The sequence below is a fragment of the Prionailurus viverrinus genome, chromosome X (assembly GCF_022837055.1).
Source record: "Prionailurus viverrinus isolate Anna chromosome X, UM_Priviv_1.0, whole genome shotgun sequence".
In the NCBI taxonomy this organism is placed as follows: domain Eukaryota; kingdom Metazoa; phylum Chordata; class Mammalia; order Carnivora; family Felidae; genus Prionailurus; species Prionailurus viverrinus.
Window position 1 is genome coordinate 492,223 of NC_062579.1, and position 20,956 is coordinate 513,178.

Here is a 20,956-nt window from a genome sequence, read left to right on the forward strand (position 1 = left end):
TTCTGCATAGCGAAGGAAACAATCAGCAAAACTAAAAGGCAACCGACAGAATGGGAGAAAATATTTGCAAATGATGTATCAGATAAAGGGTTAGTATCCAAAATCTATAAAGAACTTGTCAAACTCAACACCCAAAAAACAAACACTCCAGTCAAGAAATGGGCAAAAGACATGAATAGACACTTCTCCACAGAAGACATCCAGATGGCAAACAGGCACATGAAAAAATGCTCAACACCACTCATCATCAGGGAAATACAAATCAAAATCACAATGAGATACCACCTCACACCTGTCAGAATGGCTAACATTAACAAATCAGGCAACAACAGATGTTGGCGAGGATGCGAAGAAAGAGGATCTGTTTTACGTTGTTGGTGGGAATGCAAGCTGGTGCAGCCACTCTGGAAAACAGTGTGGAGGTTCCTCAAGAAACTAAAAATAGAACTACCCTACGACCCAGCAACTGCACAACTGCACTTATCCATGGGATACAGGTGTGCTGTTTCAAAGGGACACATGCACCCCCATGTTTATAGCAGCGCTATCAACAATAGCCAATGTATGGAAAGAGCCCAAATGGCCATCGATGGCTGAATGGATAAAGAAAATGGATAAAAGAAAATGTATATATATATACACATACACACACAATGGAGTATTACTCGGCAATCAAAATGAATGAAATCTTGCCATTTGCAACTACGTGGATGGAACTGGAGGGTATTATGCTATGCGAATTTAAACAGAGAAAGACAGTACCATATGACTTCACTCATATGAGGACATTAAGATACAAAACACATGAACATAATGGAAGGGAAGCAAAATAATATAAAAACAAGGAGGGGACAAAACAGAAGAAGAGACTGTTAAATACAGAGAACAAACACAGGGTTACTGGAGGGGCCGTGGGAGGGGGGATGGGCAGAATGGATAATGGGCATTAAGGAATCTACTCCTGAAATCATTGTTGCTCCATATGCTAAGTGACTTGGATGTAAATTAAATAATAAATTAATTAAAAAAGAGCTAATGCAGAAAGGGTAGGAAAGTATATATATTGATAAAAAATCAGTACACGGCTTCTCTTCCTTATCAACAGTGCAAGCACAGAAAGGAATGTATATTTTATTTTCCTCCTCTCTAATAAAAATAAAGCCATCTCAACTAATGGGCAAAGAAAATGTGGTGTGTACATACAATGGAGTATCACTGAGCCTTAAAATGGAAATTGTGGCATATGTCACAGCAGGGATGAACCTTGAAGACATTGTGGTAAGTGAAAAATGCCAGACACAAAATGACAAATATTCTATGATTCCACTTACATGAGGAACGTACAATAGTCAAATTGAGAGACAGAAAGTTTGACAGTTGTCATGAGGGACTGGGCTTCAGAGTGGGGAGTCCGTGTTTAATGGTTACAGAGTTTTGGTTCGGGGACATGACCACACAGTAAGCGCTAGAAGCTGAGAATGTGGATTTTGTGCTCTCAGGTTAGGGTAATATCAGAGTTTACAATAGATAAGACACATGCCAATATGATTAATCATTCCATCTCACTTGTATACCTTGAAAAACACACCTCCTTGAAAAGGCAACCATGTGCTTATGTGTTATTCATAAAGGGGACCCAGTCACCAGAATTCAAAAAAGAATACTTCTTAAGATGTATTTAAGTGACAACCACCGACATGCCTATTAAAATTTTATACCAAAACCCACATCATGGGTTAAGAGCATGAGGTCACTTTTTTAATGTTTGTTTTATTTATTTTGAGAGAGAGAGAGAGAGAGACAGCCTGAATGCAGGAGGCACAGAGAGAGGAGAGAGAGAGAGAGAGAGAGAGAGAGAGAGAGAGAGAGAGAATCCCAAGCAGGCTACGCATTGTCAGCACAGAGCCTGATGTGGCTCAAACCCACGAACGAGGCATCATGACCGGAGCTGAAGTCGGACACTTAGCTGACTGAGCCACCCAGGCACCCCTAAAGTTTATTTTTAAAAACAAAAACAGTATTGGGGCACCTGGGTGGCTCAGTTGCTTAATCGTCCGACTTCGGCTCAGGTCATGATCTCACAGTTCAGAGTTTGATCCCTGCATCAGGTTCTGTGCTTGGGATTCTCTCTTTGTCTCTGCCCCTCCCCTGTTAGTGGTCTCTCTTGGGTCTCAAAATAAACTAACTTAAAAAAAAAAAAATTAGGAAGGGCGCCTGGATGTCTCAGTCAGTTAAGCGTCAGACTTCAGCTCAGGTCACGATCTCAAGGTTTGTGGGTTCGAGCCCCACACTGGGCTCTGTGCTGACAGCTCAGAGCCTGGAGCCTGCTTCAGATTCTGTGTCTTACTCTCACAGTCTCTCCCCTGCTCGTGCTCTGTCTCTCTCTCAAAAATAAATAGGGGCGCCTGGGTGGCGCAGTCGGTTGAGCGTCCGACTTCGGCCAGGTCACGATCTCGCGGTCCATGAGTTCGAGCCCCGCGTCAGGCTCTGGGCTGGTGGCTCAGAACCTGGAGCCTGTTTCCGATTCTCTGTCTCCCTCTCTCTCTGCCCCTCCCCCATTCATGCTCTGTCTCTCTCTGTCCCAAAAATGAATAAACGTTGAAAAAAAAATATTTAAAAAAATAAATAAATAAAAATAAATAAACATTAAAAATTTTTTAATTAAAAAAAAATGAAAACACTATTGCAAAAATGTCCTAAAGGAAAAAATAAAAATAAAAAAGGTTATATTGCATCCAATCAGTCAACCTATAAGCATGAAGGGACGAGCACCGTAATCCAGGGGGCGGTCGGCCAGCTTCCTACAACGGAAATTTTCCATCCAGTGGAATAATCAGCCGCTAACCCGGTGGCATCAGAGCCCCGCTGGATAAAAGCAGGAACAACAAAATTACAATTTTAAGATGCCTCTCACTGAAATGACAGAGGATTTGTTTCCAGTGCTTCTGCATGAAAGCATCGTGGGAAAATCGCGAGCGTCTGAAGCAGAAAGAGAGAGCTGTACGCGGAGCTCGGGGCTGCTGATCTTTGTGCAGAACACGCAGGGTCCCCGACACAGCGGTGGAGGTGCGTGTCCAACAGTAATGAATCCTCAGGTACTCACAAAGCATCTCCGCAAAGGCTGGGGCGCTAGGGCTCTCCGGGCCCCTCGGGTGCACATTACCACAAACCATCACCCAAAACGTACCAGGCTCAGCCTGCAAGCCAGTCACTTCTTACCCTGATCCCGGTTTCCCGTGGGGTCCGTCTGCTCTCGGATATGGATGAGTCTACATAAGCATACAGATTTCCCCGTGTTGAAGAGACTGCCTGTGAGGGGCGCCTGGGCGGCTCCGTTGGTTAAGCATCTGACTTCGGCTCAGGTCACGATCTCACGGTTCGTGGGTTCGAACCCCGCGTTGGGCTCTGTGCTGACATCTGAGAGCCTGGAGCCTGCTTTGGATTCTGTGTCTCCCTCTCTCTCTGCCCCTCCCACACTCGTGTTCTGTCTCTTTCTCTCTCTCCAAAGAAATAAACATTTAAACAATTTAAAAAAGAAATAAATAAAATCCAAGTCACGGAGATGAAAAGCATAGCACAGGGAATATTGTCAATGATATTGTGACAGGGTGGTGCGGGGACCCCTGAGTAATATCCAGAATTTCGGATCAATGCTGTGATCCTGAAACTAACAGGATGTGTGTTAATCAGATTTCATTTTAAAAAACTAAGAGATTTCAGGGGGTCACCTCCGGGTTGGGGAACGTACAGAGGTCATGCAAAGCCCTCAGTGTGACAAGAGCTCTTTTTGCCCCTAGGGCCCTCTGCTTATCTCTAAACTTGGGTGAAGGTAAAAGGCTGTCTCCACGTTAACAAGCGTTGCTTCCCATTTTAGAGATTTTTTTTTTTTTTTACTTCTGCTGCTTCCTCCCCTGACACCTGTCATCAACACAATTTACCCTGTTAAATTTCTGCTGCACAGATAAGAAAAATGGGCTGGAACACGGTCATTGGACATCGGGTGCTTTGTTCTGTGAACCCCTATGATGAGTCTGTAAACAGAAATATACCAAGGTCCAAAGCTTCACCTAGTTCACCTTCATTTGGTAACAAGTGTTTAAAAGTATTGACCAGTTAAAAAAAATTTAAAAAAAAGGGGGGCGCCTGGGTGGCTCAGTCGGTTAAGCGTCCGACTTCGGCTCAGGTCATGATCTCGCCGTCCATGAGTTCGAGCCCCGCGTCGGGCTGTGTGCTGACCGCTCAGAGCCTGGAGCCTGTTTCAGATTCTGTGTCTCCCTCTCTCTGACCCTCCCCCGTTCATGCTCTGTCTCTCTCTGTCTCAAAAATAAATAAACGTTAAAAAAAAAACTTTTTTAAAGTACTGACCAGCTGTGTGCAGTCTGGATCAATCCCAGAAGCTCCCTGTGACTCCGTTTCTACCCATGTCAATAAGGGAATGCCCACATTTGTTCAGTTTCTTTCAAGTCTTAACAAAAACGGTGGCTCTAAATGACTTTCTCCTTTTATCACGGATATCCCGACAAAGTATACCTTGTATTTGATACAGGCAATTTAATAGTCGTGTAAGCACATTGTTATATTCCCCGGATTAAAAGTGGATAAGAACGTACAGGTTTCTAGAGTCATTGCATGCCGTCCCCCACACCAAAAAACGGAGAAAACAAACCGAAATAGCCAAAAAACTTACAGAGTGTCTACTTGAACACTGTTCTTAATTTGAAGAGAGGATAACAGTCCTTGCAAACTCCAGCAGGTCTGAAAGGATATCAGAGCAGAGGAGGAGGAGAGGAGGAAGGGGAGGTGCATGTTGCAATCTGACCTGCCCAGGTGAGCATCTCAGGTGAGAGCCCCTGACTCACCCACCACAGGTGGCCACTTGCTACGACCACCACTGGGAACAGGTGTGGTCTGCTGGGGGGTTCCTGGCTGCCTTTCTAGGCGTCTCACCCTTACGCTACGTGCAAAACACAGACCAGGGAAACCCCAAAACACAGACAAGGGAAACCCGTATCTTGGAAAGATGGAGTGCGACAGAATTGTAGCAATCCAATTTTGTCAATATAAACGGCGCATTTGAATTTTTTACTAACTCGGTTATGATATTACGGAATGCACACTACTTTCTGTCTTTTCAAAACCTCCACGGGGGCGCCTGGGCGGCTCAGTTGGTTAACTGTCCGACTTTGGCTCAGGTCATGATCTCATTGTTGGTGGGTTCCAGCCCTGCATGGGGCTCTGTGTTGACAGCTCAGAGCCTGGAGCCTACTTTGGATTCTGTGTCTTCCTCTCTCTCTGCCCCTCCCACACTCACGTTCTGTCTCTCAAAAGTGAAAAACATTAAAAAAAAATTTTTTTTTAATAAATGCAGGGGCACCTGGGTGGCTCAGTCAGTTGAGCATCCGAGTTGAGCTCAGCTCGTAATCTCACAGTTTGTGGGTTGGAGCCCCGCGTGGGGCTCTGTGCTGACAGCTCAGAGCCTGGAGCCTGCTTCGGATTCTGTGTCTCCCTCTCTTTGCTCCTCCCCTGCTGGCACTCTGTCTCTTTCTCTCAAAAATAAATAAGCTTTTTAAAAAATTGAATACAAATCTTCACAAAATGCTCACTTTGTCAGCACATATACTAAAACAACTTCAGAAAGATAGGTTTCCCAATAGAAAGTAAATTATGTATACATATGTAAAAATATATGCGTATTTACATAATTTATATGCTTAAAGTATAGCGATACATATAAATTATATATATGCTGATATATATTTGTGTATTTACATATGAATGCTATCATTTTGTATAATTTTTATTTTATATATGTTTTATATGTACAAACTATGTATTTCATATATATAAAATATCAGCATACATGTAAGTTGTATATTACAAAATACGCATGTCATTATATATTTTTATATATATAAAACCAACACGGAATATGTTATATATCATATACATATAAAATATCAGTACATATGTTGTACATTCATAAAACTAAACAGTCTCTTGTTAATTTGGATGTGACTGGATTCATTGTGTTTTGAAGCTGATGCATATGCTTATTGATGGCACTTAATGCCAATTTGATAAATTCGAGTTATCTGCTTCTTGTCAGTCATTCAAGGAGACTTTCAATCAATATAATTATCACATAACCTGGCGGACATGACCTGAGAAGCTGTCGGCGGACGGAATCATCATGAAAAGACCTTCACGCAAACTTTAAGTGAAGCAACGCCCGAACTAGTTTGTCCTCATACTATGCTACCGTTTTGTTTCCACTACGGACCTAAACGGTCAGAGTGTTTGGCTGAGATGGTATTTTTCCCACATGACAAACTGTGACTACCTTCCGACTTTACGGCTTTATAGTTCAGTTGATGGCGCTGTTTTGAACCGTCTACGATTCCCCTGCCTCCCTCGGCTTTCCACGTGGCTGTGTTTCGCGCTTTAACTAATTCAGGTTTCTCCACTTTCTGCTCTCCCCTTCTAGAGCCCCGGCTTGAGACAGGGGTCCCCCCTGTTCTGTTGGGGAGACGCTTCGCGAACCCCCCAGCAGATGCCTGAAACCACAAATGGTAGTGAACCCTACATACGCCAGGGTAACTGATGAACAGGCGCAGAAGAGAATAACGATAACTCAGAATACAACACAACAATTCTAATAATATACTGTAATCAAAGTTATGTGACTGCCTCTCAAAAATCTCTCCTTTTTTTAATATTTATTTTGGGGGGGAGGGGCAGAGAGAGGGAGACACAGAACCCACCATGAGATCATGACCTGAGCCGAAGTCGGACGCTTAACCGACTGAGCCACCCTGCCGCCCCGTCTCTCTTCAGAACATCTTATTGTTCTGGACTCACCCTCCTGTTGCGATGAGGGGAGAAGACAACATGCCCGCGGATGAGGCGAGGTGAAGGTTGCCGGTGTTGTGACCCCACGAGGCACGAGGTACCGACCTTCTGACACCGGGTCAGCAGGTGCACCAACGCGACCACATAAGAGACGGCGGGTAACTGACCCCGCAGGAAGGGAAACCAGGGATGAGGCTGGGGGGCGGGGGTCTACCGTACTCCCCAACTCTGCCCATTTAACTATGACTTCGCTTGCGTGTATCGTAAATTTTCTCTCTGGGTCTGCTTCACGGTCCTGCCTTGGCTCCTGGGGTACATTTCTGCTGTTCATCCTAAACTCTCTGTACTAATAAGACAAAGATGAATCCAAAGTAACATTTTGGCCTTATGGGGCTAAGTTTTTTTGCATTTGTATTTTTTTTTTAGTTTTCCAAATGTCGACTGTTCAGTGATTCTGACTCTCTCATGACATCAATTCCAAATAATTCTCTGTACTGCAATCTAAGCTATCCCGGCTCTTCCCACACCAGGAGCTCGGCACGTGTGGGGTTGACAACACGCATATGCACACTGATGCTTCTGCAGCACAGAGATCCAGCCTGATGGCTTACGACTGGGACACAGGTGTCTCCCAGAAATGCCCTAGGCCAGGCAGCCTTCTTTTCGCCAAAGCTCCGGGTCACCTCCCCATCCCGTATGGAACAAATTCACCTGTTTGTACAACTCCAGGACTTTGTCCTGTTAAAGTAGCTGAAGTGTGGCAGTATACCGTCCTTGTCTGGAAATTATAAACGGAACCAAATTGCTAATATTTAAGCTCTATGGCCCTGGTGATTTTGCTATTAACTACGTGAGAAAGACTTATGAGAACTCCATTAAGCTACTATTTTCCTGAACACTGAACACAGGATGTGAGAGATTAAACACACATGCGCACGCGTGCACACACACACACACACACACACACACACACACACTAGAAGGGAGATTTGGATATAAAACTTCTGTGTTCTTCATCATAAGACCATGGCTCATGTTTTACTGTTTCCACCCACCCCACACACACTTTTTTTTTTTTTTACTTCTAACGAGGTACAAAATGGCCTTGTCATATGGATAATAAACAAAAAACAAACAACATAGTCTTCTTTATCTTCCTACTTGTTAGCCTTCAACAGATACTGAATAAATAAATATAACGTAGGGGAAAAAGAATACCAAGTTCATTTCTCCAGATGGCCCTGGCAATTTAAACAGTCTCCAGGAACTTTAGATTGCCTTTGTTTTTCTTTGTGCTCTGCCAATAAAATATAATGCAAGGATACTCGATAGAGTTCTGTGATTGCAGTTATGTAATTTGGGTGGAACTCATTACAAAGAATCTCAAACCATCTGGCACGTCCCTGAATCCACTAGCGTGAGGGTTCTCAAGTCCTCAGATGTGCTGGTCTCCAGGGTCAAAGTCAAGTGTGGGCTACGACATGTGAGGTTCTCCAAAATTAGCTGATCTGGGATCCTCCTTAACCGAGGATCCCTGACTGGGAGCTCTTCCCACACCCATTGCTATAATGTTTGCATGTGTTTTGAAAACAATCACCACAAAAAAAAAATCTTTCTCTGGGACTATGTAATCTACAAGCAAGGCCAGCTTGCCCATGACTGATGTTGTCTGTTTTCAAGGCTGGTTCATGAAGTTCACAGATCTAACATGGTAGAAAAAAATAGATTATATGAAGGGTGGTAGAATATGACACAATTATCTGTGATTTTTTTAAATCTCTGAGACTCAAGTACATTAGGATTCAAGGTATTTTTCTTGCCTTCGGAATGCAAAATACCTAACTATCGCCAATTGACTTTTATAAGGACCATAAGGAATTGGCTGGGATCAACAAGGGCAGTTCAATGACCATGCATCAACACAACCATCTGAGACGACAGAAAATATCTCAGGAGCACTCAATTCTTGGTTGAGTCAACGTAATCTGTTGTATGTATGTATTACTCACAGAATGTAGTAAAATATAAATCAGTGTTTTATAAACACAGGTTTGACAGCTTTTAAAACTATAACCAGCCAAGGGGAGCCAGGGTGGCTCAGTCGGTTGAGCATCTGACTCTTGATTTCAGCTCAAGTCATGATCCCAGGGTCATGGGTTTGAGCCCTGTGTTGGGATTCTCTCTCTGTCTCTTTGTTTGCCCTTCTCCCCCGCTCGTGCTATCTCTTTCTCTTAAAAAAAAAATATATATATATAATGTATATATTTGTGTAAATATAGATTTAATATATATATCTGAATATATATTAGAAATATACATTTCTAATCTATATAACATATAGATTATATGTTGCTCAGGATGATATAGATTTCTAATATATGTTACATTTCTCCCTAAAATACATATATTATATATATTTCTCTCTAAAATATACATTATACATTTCCCTCTAAAAATATATATTCTATATATTTCTTTCTAAAATATATATAATTTCTAAATATATATTATATACATATTTCTCTCCAACATATTATATATTGCTCAAGATGAAAAGCCCCACACATATAGCATGTGAAGAATTCTATCAAATTGTCATAGAATTCTTTGCCACTAACATTTGCTACTCTTTTCTGATGCTTGGATGCATTCTTCTTATCTGGTTACCTTTATTATTCCTTCAGCCCTTTAAAGACCAGTGAGTTCTCCTCACTCACCCAAACAGAAGAAAGCCAGGGAGGAAGGGACCCATAATAACACCAGAAAATGGCAGAGGTGATATACATCCATGAACCAAAGCCCTTCATAACTTTACTGTGAGCACCCGCACTCGGGGTTTTGAGCGTACGTATATTCCCAAATTCATCTCTTCGCTACTGGCACTAACTTACGCCCACGCCTGTAACTGGCACATAGGACGTGCTCAACGAAATAGGTCAACCAAAACAAAACCAAACGTCTGCGGCAGGGAGAAGCCAGTTTCCAGAAAATCACGAAAATCCCTTAGTCACTCCATTTCTTTCCTGCCAGCGTAAAGACTTCCCCCATTCCCGAGCCTCCCGTATTGATTTTTCATCGTGAGCAAGGCCAGGCAAGAGACCAGGTCAAGAGAACCTATCCCACAGTGGGCACAGGGATACACAGAGGCTGTCCTTGCCCACGACGGTCACCAACGTGCCCTGGCGCTCTTTCCTGCTGACCTCCACACAACCTCGGAGAGAGTCTCGGTTTTTTTTAAGGTATTTTTGGTTCTCATTTTGAGTACAGTCGACACCTAACGTTACATTACTTTCAGGTGCTCTCAGTCTCTCCTGGTGGGAGCAGACATTGCCTGTATCCAGGCAGGAAAGATACACGGGTTGCCACATGTTCCCACTGACATAAGAGGTCCCAAATGGTTCACAAAAGCACACTAAGTACCAATTAATTACATTCCTGTGAGCACTGCAATATGCTAGCCAGCACATCAACAGTAATTCATCGCGAAGCTATAGTTTCTGTGGACCGTTAAATGCAGATACCATGGGCCAGCCTGGAAAGCTACTTACCATTTACGACTCATTGTTCTGCAAAACGCATGACTGCGTATTTGCCTAGATCGATACATGTAGTATATGTTTACATGAAATGTTCATAGATTAATTTATCACGTAGGCTATGTGTTTATATAAAATCATAAAACACATAATTGTATATACCTATAGATCTAAAAAAGTTAAGTATATAAAAGCTTTCCATTGAATTATAACAAATTTAGAGGATTTCGTCAATTACATAAATCGTATATAAATATAATTATATAAATGGATAGCGTCTAAGTACAATTAGATGACTGTATATACATTTATAAATCTATCTTGAAATGGAAACACAAGAATGCCAACTTCATTTCTCTAGAGTACAATCATAACTAGTACATATACGATCATATGCTAGTAATTATATACATATTTAAATGAAGTTTGGTTAGTTAAACGCTGGACAGTTTCTACATACAATTTGCCAATACGACTATTTTATGCGCCTGGGTGGTGCAGTCAGTTAAGCGTCCGACTCTTGATTTCAATTCAGGTCACGATCTCACGGTTCATGGGTTTGAGTCCCACGTTGGTCTCTAGGCTGACAGTGTGGGATCTGGTTGGGATTCTCTGTCTCTCCTTCTCTGCCCCTCCCCTGCTCGCTCGCTCTCTCTCTCTCTCTCTCTCTCTCAAAATAAATGAATAAACTTAAAAAAAAAACAAAAACAAAAACTATTCTATGTAAGAAACAGATTGTAGTTATGTTGTGTCCGTAAGTGTCCTGATGTGTTGGGGACTTCAGTGTGTTTCCTGTCTCGTAAAGTAGCGTAATCCTATTTTACAAGAACCCGTGCAGGGTGGTGTAGTGAGAAGCCAGGACAAACCCTGGCTCCCGCACTCATTCACCCCTGCTGCGGATGTCTACGGGGATTTGTCGGGGCTTCCCGGTAGGTGCACTGTGAATGAACACACCATGTGGCAGGAGAGTGCCAAGGAGGGAGCCAAGACCAGAAAGAGACTAAGATCTGTGTCACAACCGTTGTGGCTTCGAGCTTCTCCGTGTTTATTAAGGGGAACGCTGGGTCTCTCTACTGTGCTGATACAACGCTGTTCAACTGAGCCACAAGGTTTCAATGGCAACAGTCTCTCAGCAGAGCCCTATGGCAGCAAAGAAAGGTGTGCGAGATCCTAGGAGGCAGATAATAGGGGTATGAGTTTAGCCTTTTCAAGTGAATGTCCGGGCTGGTCCTTGAAACAACTGTCAACTTCTCCAGCCCAGTGTGCAACAACCTACGACACCAGTGTCCCTGAGGGGTGCCATTCTGTCACACCTACATCGTATAGATTTTTTCACCATCGACACGGGTCATCGATACAGTGTTACAAAATATTACTCAAGGGGTGCCTGGGTGGCTCAGTCGGTTAGGCATCCAACTTTGGCTCAGGTCACAATCTCACAGTTGGTGGGTTCGAGCCCCATGTCGGGCTCTGTGCTGACAGCTCGGAGCCTGGAGCCTGCTTTGAATTCTGTCTCCCTCTCTCTCTGCCCCTCCCCCACTCACGGTCTGTCTCTCTCTCTCTCTCTCTCAAAAATAATAAACATTAAAAATTTTTTAAAGAGAATATTATTTTAGTTATAAGACAAAACTTGAAGGAACCCAGCTGATTATGGACGAGTGCCTTCATTTTCAAATGACCAGGAGTTACAAGCGCTACTTTGCACATAACTCACATGATGACTATTTTAATATGACTGACCCTCGGTGAATGATGGAGAGAAGGCACGGAAAATGGGACAAGATCACATATTGCCTCCTGGTATGTTGTTTCGTGTGCACATCAAAGAAGGAAAAATAGGGGTGCCTGGGTGGCTCAGACGGTTGAGCGTCTGACTTCGGCTCAGGTCGTGATCTCGAGGGTCTGTGAGTTCAAGCCCCGCGTCGGGCTCTGTGCTGACAGCTCGGAACCTGGAGCCTGTTTCAGATTCTGTGTCTCCCTCTCTCTCTCTCTGACCCTCCCCTGTTCATGCTTTCTCTGTCTCAAAAATAAATAAATGTCAAAAAAATAAAATAAAAAAAAAATGTGCATGTTTCTACGTTTTGCCACCTAGTGCATTCATTCACAGCTCTACTTGGGTAGGAAACATTTGACAACAATAAAGGCACATGGTGTCACGTTGTGGTGTCTACAACCCACACCACTCTTTCTGAGAGCACAGATCAATGCTGCAGACCATCCACGTAATGGGATATGTGTCCCGGCCCCAACTGTGAACCAAACACGGGTGACGTTGAAATATGAAACAAGGAAAACGACACGGAGAGCAAATCCCATCAGGGCTATGAGAACAGAGCAAGAGACCTCTTTCCACGCTTTGCAAAAATAACCATCCACGTACAGGGCCGCGTCCTATCACTGCCGTTCGGTTTCATTAACCTTGGTTCTCTTTTACTTTTATTTTGTTTCAGAGAGCACAGGGAGACAGAATCCCAAGCAGGCTCCACAGTCAGCACAGAGCCCGATGTGGGGCTTGATCTCACAACCCTGGGACCATGACCTGAGGGGAAATAAAGAGCTGGACGCTCAACTGACTGAGCCACCCAGGCTCCCCACCTTCCTTCTTTCTTAAAGGATTCAAAACTTTACCAAGAAATGCAACTTCAAACTAAGCAAGTCTTTTCTTTTTATTGTAGAAAGAAAGCAGGGAAAGTTCAACACTCTTAGAAAGTGCACTTTTGGGGGCGCCTCAGTCTGTTGAGCATCTGCCTTCGGCTCAGGTCACGATCTCACAGTTTGTGAGCTCGAGCCTCCCATCAGGCTCACTGCTGTCACAGCTGAGCCCGCTTGGAATCTTCTGTCTCCCTCTCTCTCTCTCTCTCTCTCTCTCTCTGCCCCTCCCACCAACGCGTGTTCTCTGTCTCCTCCATTCCTCCCACGCGGAAAAAGCACAACTAGCCAGAAACAAAATCGTAAATTGCGCCAAGAGGAGGAGATGCCCACAGGTATCTAAAACAGTCAAATTCGAAGACGCAAAGAGTGTGATGGTGCTTGCCAGGGGCTGCGTAAAGGAGGAAATGGGCGTTAGGAACCAGGGGGTATATTGTTTCAGGTGAGCAAGACGAGAAAGTTCTAGAGAGGCGCTAGGACAACCTTTTACCCAGAGTCAGCAATTCCGCGAGGTACACTTAGGAGTTTGCTAACAGGACAGACCACAATAAAATACGATGGAAAATACACCTGCAACATAACTTCAAGACCCAGGGTCTCATCATCCCTCAGGGATTAGCCTCTGGAAACCAGAGTGCTCACCAATATTAACACGCAAGACCAAGAAAGGTCCAGTTGTGATCCCAACACTGCACTCTGTGACTGTGGCAAACCACTCTTTACATAACATGCATTTTAAAGAAAGCCACCCAAACAAAACCCTGGATTATTTCCAAACAGCTGTGAAAGCACATGGCCTTGCATTGACACTACTCTGAATAAAGATTTGTCTCCTGGAGATTTATTCCAGTGAGGCTTTAGTGGCTTTATGCTTCCTTGTTTCCTCCCCCAATTATACACAGATTACTCTTTTCCCCTGTGGAATCAGTTCAGTACCTCATCTTACTATGGACTTTATGTTTGCTGGGGCCTGGCTTTGTTTTGCGTTAGGTACCGCTTCTGGGAGGAAGGAGGTTGGTTTAAGAACAAAAAAGAGCAGCCTTCTGGAAACGGGTAATTTGCACAGGCAGGTAGAGCTCACGGAGGTCCATGGACACCTGGGACAGGTGCACTCAACACCCAGTGTCTCAAGGGTGCTGAGAGGCCCAACTGGACTGGCTATTCTGGGCGAACAACCTTCCATTCACGTGGCTTATGAGCTTTGACTCAGTCCTTTTTTGGCTTGTTTGTGGAGCAGCACCACTGCAGGCAGAAAAGGTTCTCCGACATGTTTGTCTAAAGGCCATAAAGGGCAAAATGGCAAGCTCGTAGGCAGTCCCTCTTGTTTCTCCCGATGCTCCCCTGTGCTATCCTGTCCTGCCCAAGAAAAATGAAGAAGGGTTTCCCATCCTGCCATCCGCGAAGCAAAGAACAGTGGAGGCTTTGAGCGGCCCAATGTAGGTTGCTTGGAGAAAAATGACAAAACTGGAAAATATTCATTGAGTGAGTGGCCCATGAATGGTCACAGCACACAACAGATGACCTAACTGCCTCGAAGCGCATGGCCTTCAACTTGGGAGATTTGCAGTTTCTCTCGACTGGGCAAAAGCTGGACATTTGATTTGAAACTGGGAGCTGACATGTTTAAGAAGTCAGTTGTTACTACATACGAGGCACGGTCTGTCTTAACGTAATTATTATTGTTTAACATGATTAAGTAGAACACGACGTCTCTTCTCACAGGAGAAACAGAAACCAACAACAAAAAACAAACAGGCAACTGATTTAAACTAACCCCCGCACATATTCTTCTCATTTGGGAATGTCATACACATTCGTAAGGCAGAAAACACCATAGGAAGAACACAGACTGGTTTATATACCACAAAAAAATCTGTTCTTTACACGTGAAATCAGCATCGTAAAATCAGCTCTCACCATGTTTGGAATTTCAGCATGTTTTAACCAGATAAGTCTATCTGCAGAGTGAGGGTTTAGAGTATTAAAATATTTTCATAATGAAACTGCATTTGAATAAAATAAATCCCATCAACAAGTTGCATCATTGACAATACTCAACCGTGAACTCGATGTTTAAAATATGTTGTACCAATTAAAATGACGGCACCTTAAATAGCGGCCAGACCCCATGTGGCTGAATGTTTACTTTTCAGAGAACCATCTCTAGGCTTTTTTTCTTTTTCTTTTTCTTTTTCTTTTTCTTTTTTTTTTTTTTTTTTTTTTTTTTTTTGTGCTCTGGGCATAAGGGCCCTATATTATATTCTAAAGAGTTCTGAAAGAGTGGCTTGCACATTCTGAAACCAATGTAACAGGCTTAGTCAGGAAGCACGCTATCTTTGTGCAGAGACCAGAAGCTTTCCACAAATTACTACAAAGGAAACCGAATGAAAAGGCTAAGTTCAGAAATAAAGAAAAAAACCCCCGTACACTTACCAGTCTACATTCCCTACCAAAAACAAAACAAAGCAAAGCAAAACAAAAGGAACTTTAGACAATCCTCAAGTTCGTGCACTTGCAAATCTATGCAAATCGACTAACAGCTGTGTACCTGCATTATCCACCTGACATAGCCATCAGTCACTTACCAAGTTATCTTTTCTATTCTTAGATTTCGGTTACAAATTAGCTGGACCACTGGATTTAAGGCCAAATGTACATTCAGCGTTATTTCTTTAAGAAAAAGAAAAGAAAAAACACAAAGGAAAGCAACAATTCCTTTACCCCCCAAAAATATGTCAACAGAGCCTAGAAATAGCATCAAAGCACAGCCATTAACGTTAAATTCCTGCTCCAAATCATCCTGATTTTCCCAAGAAAACCATCGTCTCATTTGAATTCGGTGATTTAAAACTGATGAAGTAATCTTTCCCCTGTTACAATTGGCCCTGAGTATTTTCTTACATGTCAAAGATGATTCTCTTTCAAACTGCCACAGACACACAGATACGGCATACACACGAGCCACAGATATACTGCATTTCCTTGGGGAATACCATACTGAAAGTCCAATCTGAAAAAATATATAGTTGCAGAGCCCTCGATGAAATCGTTACGTTCTCGATAGGGGGACAGATACCAAAAGAAAACGAAAAAAAAATTTTTTTTCTGGAAATAAGGGATGCATGGAACCATGTGCCAATTCCGCGACCCTCCTACGCCCCATCTACCTAGGGAAGTCTATGCTGAGGTTTTCACAATCGCTGTTCACCTCTGTGCACAGACGAAAGGCACGCAGTCTCTCTCCAGCCTCCCCACCGCCCCCGGGAAAGTGCAGATTTCTGTGCAGTGTGCTCGTTTCTCTGGGCTCAGCCACCCTCTAGGAAACCGGTAAGCCTCTCCCTTCCAACCGGGGAGCTCTGTCAGCGGCTGATGTTGCTTTGTTCTGACGGAAAGTCAGATCTGTCTGTATAGCCTGGTCCTTTAATGTCTGGCTGAGGAATACTACCTACCCACAAAGGTCTTCAGCGGGCACTCGGATGCTGTCTGCAGGACGCCCACACCAGCTGCAAATTCTGCACCACCTTAAGTAGGTCTCCCTAAACTTTTTCTTTGCTTTTTTCTGCTTTTTGGTTGCCTTTTTTTTCCCCCCTTCCCTGCGTCCCCTCAAATTCTGGTAAAGTGCTGACTCTGGGCAGGGACCTCGCTCGCCCCACCTCTCCCCAGGAAACTGTTAATGCGACGCGCCCTTGATGTCGACGCCTGGCCAGAGCTGGATCCTTTCAAAAAGCATAAGATATGAGCACAGAAAACCGTCTCCCCCCCCACCCCACCACCATCAACTGACCAAATAAGAAGCGGAAAAAAAAAAAAAAAAAATCAAATCCAATGAAAAGAAGAATCCATACCACCACCTTGTGGATTGCGCTGGCAAGAACAGCACCTGCTGGGTTCAACAGCCCCCCATCCGGCAGCCCTCACCCCAAATTTCTTAAGTTGGGTGCAAATGAGACATGGGGATCCATGGTGCTCGCTCGGGCCCAAACTCGCCGGCGCAGGGGGGTTAATCCAGTCCGCGCGCTCACCCGGCGCAGGCCGGAGCTGCAACCTGGACGCACGCGGCCCCCGCCGCCCCCGGGTCCCCGGCGCTTGCCTGCTGCGCCCCCTCCCCTCGCCAGCCCCTCAACAGCAGCCCAGTGCCTCGGAAAATAAGTAAAAAGAGGCCCGCACCTGCCGGTCGGTTCAGAAGAAGCAGTCAGCCAAAATTTAAAAAAATAAATAAATGTAAAAAAGCAAGGCGCTGGGGAAGGGGCGGGAGGGCTGCGGAGGACGTCCTCGCCCCGCGCCCTCCGGGCGGGACGCGCGCTCCCAGGTGGGCCCCGAGGGCCTGGGGGGAGGGGTGCGGGGCTCGGCGCGCCCCCGCCCCGGGCAGAAAGGGCGCCGCGTCTGGCGGCGAGCAGGCGGCGGAATGGTGCGCCCGGGCCCAGGGCTGCGCGCCGCACGGGGCCCCGCTCCCCGCGCGCACAGACACCCGCGCCCTGGACTCCCGGCTTGCGCGCCACCCCCCGCCGCCGCCGCCGCCGCTGCCACCACCACCGGGGGCCGCGGGAGCCGCGGCAGGGCGGGGGGAGGGGACGGCCCGGGGGTCGGGAGTGGGGGCGGGGACCTCGGGCCCTCCGCGAGCAGCCACCACCGCCCCCCACTCCCGAGCCCCCGCAGGGTCTGCGGCCGAGCGACACCTCCCCCCGCTCCCCACCCCCCGCCCGCACTTCCGCAGGTCGGGCCACGCGGGTGCAGGCTCAGGCTGGGGGCGCCGCGGAGGCCTTGGGGAGGGGGCGGGACTCAAGTTCAGCGGCTCGCTCCGGGGGGCCACCCTCCTGTGGTGCTCCCCCCCTCCCAGCCCCCGCCTCCAGCAGCGGGTGGCCGGATCTCCACGACCTGCTTGGCCCACTGGGGCGGGACGGGGGGGGCGGGGGTGGCCAGGCCGAGCCGCGCGGGGTTGGGGGTGAGCGGGGGGCACCAATGGACCGCGAAAGCGGGGGCCGGGAGGGAATTCGCAGCGCGGGACGGCCGAGAGCGTTGAGATGGGGGTTCCTCGCCAGGTTGCCCGAGGCTTTCGGGGTGCTGCACAGATCCCCATCGACTCCCCAGACCCCTGCCCCCACCCCAGACCGGGACACCGGCCGGCCGTGCGTCCTGCGGGCTCTGCTCCCGGGAACCGACTGGGGTCTGCGTCCCCTGAGACCCGGGCTGGGGCGCCCGGCGCCCGTCCCCGCAGCCACCAACTTTTGTGGTCCTGCAGACCAGCGGGCAGCGCGGGGCTGGTGCCCGGGCGTCCGCTCAGTGGCCCCCGGAAAGGTCCAGGCCAGACCCAGAGGCTCCCGAAGCAGCAAAAACACCCCCCCCCCCGCTTTCCGCCGCTCGCCTCCCCCCTACCCACACGCACGGGAGAAGGGGGGCACGGAGCCCGCTCCCCAGCTTTGCAGAAACAGCTCGAAGCTACCGTCATTGGAGTGTCCAGCCGGGGTCTCCGGCGCGCCCGGGTCGCTCCCCAGCAAAGCCCAGCCAGGTCCTAATCAATCACGTGCGTTATTTCGTGCATCACAACAGCCGTCATGTTCTACGAGGCCAGCAGAGAGGAAGGAGGAAAAAAAAAAAAACCAAAAGCAACAACAACAAAAAAACCCGCTTAATGCAACCGCAGCCAAGCCTGTTTTCCTTTTTTCTCTCTGGTTAACCCAAAAAAAGCACCCCAGGAGGGTGGTAGCTGACAGTTTTCCTTAAAGAAGGAGGAAAAAAAAAAAAAAAAAAAAAAAAAAAAGCTCGCGGTTGCTCAGTCTCCAGAAGTATTCCTGTCTTCATCTCCGGTCCCGGTTTGCAGGGAGCTGACGCTTTGCTCCTGCTCAGCCTCTACTGCAGATATATTTTTTTCCCCTCCTGTCCTCGCCACACTCTTGTGTTTATTTGTATGTAAGACAACGCTACTTTGTAAACACATCACACACGGCCCCAGCGCCGTTCAAATAGCTGATTGCAGCAAAATTCTTTCAAACCACGGTGGTCCCAATTTTTTTTTTTTTTAAGTCAACAGGGAAAAAAAAAGCAAATGTTTCTGTGGAAATGTGCATGAAGCTTGCACAGGACAAGCCGCACATACATGTCCCCAGTCCCACCCACACCTATAAGGAAATGGAGCGGCAGATGGCTGAAAGTCCTGTCCGAATTCTCAAAATAAAATGCAATAATAATTTAAAAAAAAATGTCAGATGGGAACGCAGCTCGAGTGTTTTCCAGGAGGCTTAGCATCCTCTTTTGCTGGGGAAGCATACACAGGTCCAAATGTTTCAAAGGCTTTACAAATAAATAACCCAGAGACACATCTGAAAACGGCACCTACCTTTAGCCGTGGAAAAATCTGCATCGGCTCTGAGTGTTCTTTTTCACACATCCAGATTTTTCTAGGGAATCCTGACCGAGGGTAGGATTCAGGAGGCTGTGTGCGAGTCCAGGAGCCTGGGCTTTGTCCAATTCCCAACTAGATGTGCTCATCCAAAGGAATGCGGGGACCACCGAGGCCGGCCGCTTGGAGGAAATTCGTTGTTTGTGCCCTAAAATAGTCAGGAAGAGAAAGCAAGACAGTGGGAGCAGGAAGGACACGGCGGCGAGGTCTGAATAAGAGCTCTGTGCTGAGAGACACAGACGGGTCTGCAAGGAAAAGGGAGATTGAAGCGAGAGCTCCCGATGTCTCCCCGATCCCCCTCTGCTATTGGACCAAACTGAATGAAATTTACAAAGCCAGCAGCCAATAGATCTCCGCACTCGGTCCCATCACTACAGAAACCACATCCACAGCTACAAGGAAATGCAAAGAGCAGCTAATCTCGGCGCAAAGCAACTGTAACAGACATTCCCGGGGCCAGGGTGGCGAAACAGGTGAGCGCGCCACACTGGGCCACCATGCCAGGAGCGCGAGCGCGCAGCAAAGCTTGCTCTCTGCCTGCTCTGCTCCCCCCCCCCCCCGACCTCCCCCCTTTGCAGCATCGTCCACACCACACACGCTACAGTATTTGCAAACATCTTTAACTCTTTGAGGCTTTGCTCTGCAAAGAGTGCCACCCATGTGCAGCTATTCCCTCGTGGTCAGGCTGACAAATGTGTTACTGTACGTTATGTTACTGTGGTTATATTGGCAGGGAACGGTATCTTTTGGGGGGGTGGGCAGTAAAATTACAATGAAGGTCTGTAAAGGACAGAGTCTCCTTTATGCCCAGGTGATGGGTCCAGACGTTTTGTGTGTTTCTTCTCTGACACAGTAATGGTTTCGATGAATACCAGATAACGGGGATGTTGCTAGGATTTGGCTAGCTGTTTTTAAATACTCGTCTTCACTTTCAGGGCCCGGGAGTTTTGTCTTTCCCAGCCAGCTTCAAGTTTGGTGATACGACCTGTTATTTATCATTGGCTTTCCATGGGCAACGTATGAAGTCCCTAAGTGATAAACCCCGGGGACAATGTATACTGTTGAGGCAATATGAGAGATTCTCAAACTACACTGCTCGAATGCAGGTTGCATATGACCTTAGGTGTCCATTTAAATGTTCGGTCTCTGTCTCTGCATCTATAAAATGGGGAAGAGAAAAGTAACCACTTCCTTATATCATGATGATACGAGCTGGGTAAACACAGGACTCAACACGCAAGAAGCCCTAAAGAAATGCTTGCTTTTCTTAAAATTAGTTCACAGGCCTACGAATTTATTTATCGAAGAGAAAAGATAATGTCCCCTGTCCATAGGACATCCTCTGCACTTAGCGGGCAAACTTAGGCATCCAACCTGCAGTAGGTATTTGCTGTGTGCATATAGAGATTCCTCACAAGCTTTGAGACAAGAACTCATTGGGATATGTCCAAAAAACGGGAAGGTGAGGTACACTGAGTCAGGGGACTTGCTTTCATGGCAAGGGTCTACCTTTGCTAGCTTTGAC

The 20,956-nt window shown here is 46.3% G+C and overlaps 1 protein-coding gene across 2 annotated transcripts in view; it reads right to left on the reverse strand.

Annotated features, from left to right (window-relative positions):
- Positions 1-19,658, reverse strand: part of NLGN4X (neuroligin 4 X-linked) — a 319,875-nt gene extending 300,217 nt beyond the window's left edge. For both annotated transcript variants that reach the window (XM_047844878.1, XM_047844877.1), the window contains exon 1: positions 19,369-19,658. The gene's annotated coding sequence lies outside the window, so the exon portion shown is untranslated. The remainder of the gene's footprint in view (positions 1-19,368) is intronic.
- Between the last annotated feature and the right edge of the window lie 1,298 nt (positions 19,659-20,956).